Source organism: Myotis lucifugus, unplaced genomic scaffold (genome assembly GCF_000147115.1).
Source record: "Myotis lucifugus unplaced genomic scaffold, Myoluc2.0 scaffold_141, whole genome shotgun sequence".
In the NCBI taxonomy this organism is placed as follows: domain Eukaryota; kingdom Metazoa; phylum Chordata; class Mammalia; order Chiroptera; family Vespertilionidae; genus Myotis; species Myotis lucifugus.
In genome coordinates this window covers 186,453-188,737 of record NW_005871189.1, presented here as the reverse complement: position 1 = coordinate 188,737, position 2,285 = coordinate 186,453, and the positions used below count along the sequence as shown (strand labels likewise).

Below are 2,285 nucleotides of genomic sequence, written 5' to 3'. Positions count from 1 at the left end.
AAGTGAGTGGGGATTGGATTACAGATTTAACAAGATTGTGTGCTCTCTTGAGGGTGGTTACACCTTCCAGGGTATTATTTCTGGCATTTCAAAGGTGTGTTAACCCAGATGCACAAGAACAATGGACAGGGCTGGCTGAACACCTTTCACTAAAGTAGTTATAAGCCTGGGGCATGACTACCCACCATGCTCTGCCCAGTTAGATCACCCTTTGAGGTTACTTTCCATAGAATTGACTTTTTAGTCCACAATCTGAACAAAACAGGCAAAGATAACTGCCCTCAGAAAGCTTCTATTCTAGCTAGGAGAGCCAGACAAGAAATAAACATAATGAGCTAATTCTCTCGCGATATAGAAAGCAAATACTATGAAATAAAGAAAAAAGTAGAGCAGACTTAGGAGGTTGAGAGTGAGGAAATAGGTTGCAATATTTTCAAAGGCAGTCAGAGGAGAAATTAAGATTTGAGAATTTCTGGTTTGACTCAGTGGTGAGAGTGTTGGCCCACGGACTAAAGGGGCCTTCGGCTCTGGCCTGGTAGCTCAGTTGGTTAGAGCATTGTCCCTAGACACCAAAGTTGTGGGTTTGATGCCCGGTCAGGACACATACAAGAATCAACCAATGAATGCATAAATGAGTGGAACAACAAATTAATGTTTCTCTCTCCCTCCCTCTTGTTAAAATAAATCAATACATAAAAATATATATTTTTTTTAATACATAAAAATATTAAAAAAAAAAAAAGATTTGAGATTTGGCAAAAGCTTGGAAGAGCTAGCCAAGGAACTACCTGGGTGTTGAGGCTCCCAGCAGAGGGAATGACTGAGGTAAAGCCCCCATGACTGAACGGTGGGGTCAGCATGAGGCCAGAGTTGCTGGAGAGAAGCCCAAATGGGGCAGAATAGCGATGGGGTCTGAGAAGGGGAGAAGCCGCACCCCACGGGACCTAATGGGGACTAACCATGATGGAAACTCCCCCTGCAGGACCTGGAGCAGAGGACAGGCTGCAGGGTTGAACTAGAAGATCTAAAATTCAGAGCTCAGCTCAGCTGGGCCTGTGTGGGCTTGTTCAGTGGTGTGGCTGCTGCTGGACCCTCCAGCTAGATTCAGGGCCGAACAGAGTCTGCTTCCCCAAATCTCCACAGAGACTGCCCCACCCTCTCCTATGCCCCAGGCACGCCGGGCCCAGGAACAGCCCATTCCCGCCCCAGGCAAGCATGTAAATGAGGCTTTGTCCCCTTATAAGGGGCAGGTCACCACCCACTACCCCAGCCATCCTGCTCCGTCCTAGAATCCTTTAGTACCTTCCACGTGGCGCGGAGGATACCCATTTCGTCTGGCCTCCTTCCAAGACCAGCCGTGCAGGTAAGCTCCCTGAACAAACTGGTATCCTTGGCGTTGCCAGCCTCTTTGGTCTCTCAGCCCCGGGATTTACCTAGGAGCTTGGGGACGGCTTTGGGTGCGATCCTCCCTCCATTTTAGCACCACGTGGATTATTTCCCAAGTTCAGGCCCAGGTGTATCTTTGGGAATCGGATCTTTTGTGGTCTCTTGTCCTCACATGAGGGCTCCGAGCTGGGTGCCACTGTTCCTGATGAGGGCAACAGTAAAGAGACAAAAAGAACCCATAATCTTCAAGAAGATTTCCCTAGGATAGAATTGTTTTAGGTGTAAGTGACCCTTTTGCTTAACATAAGAGAAACTTTAAAGCGCTTGCTTTCCCCTTCCCCATTAAAAAAAACAAAACAATTTATGACTCGACTAGTAATACCTCACAGATAGACTATCAGAAATACACCAGTTGTCCAACAAAGTTAAATTTACGAACTTGCTGAGGCAGGGGAGGCCATGCAGGAGAGGGATGGGGGCCTTGTGGAAAGGGGAGTTGGGGGCATTGCTTACAGGGTTGAAGCTCATGCTGTCCTGAGATGGGGCAGTTTAGGAACTGGGCGTCTGGGCAATCTTTGGGAGGTGGGAGGGAGGAATGCAGTGGGTCTGGGGAAGTCACTCATAAAAAAGCTGCAATTACTCAAAAAGGGACTGTTAGTCCTTCTGCAGCCGTTGGTGTGGCCTTGAGAGAAACATTGTTTTCTGTCCACTTTGTTACTGTCCTGGTTTCAGTTGGGTACATCGTGGTCTGATTATCAGTGGGGTGGATTTTCACTCTCAAGGTAGAGACTAGAGAAAAGCAAATTTAAGGGCTTATGGAAACCTGTCTGTGGAAGCTCAGGATTTATTTTTATTTATTTTTTTAGGATTATTATTTTTCTTTTTTAAATCTTTACTGT

The 2,285-nt window shown here is 46.6% G+C and overlaps 1 protein-coding gene across 1 annotated transcript in view; it reads left to right on the top strand.

Annotated features, from left to right (window-relative positions):
* Positions 1-1,345: 1,345 nt before the first annotated feature.
* Positions 1,346-2,285, top strand: part of MKRN1 (makorin ring finger protein 1) — a 19,933-nt gene continuing 18,993 nt past the window's right edge. The window contains exon 1 of the mRNA XM_014460818.2: positions 1,346-1,363. The gene's annotated coding sequence lies outside the window, so the exon portion shown is untranslated. The remainder of the gene's footprint in view (positions 1,364-2,285) is intronic.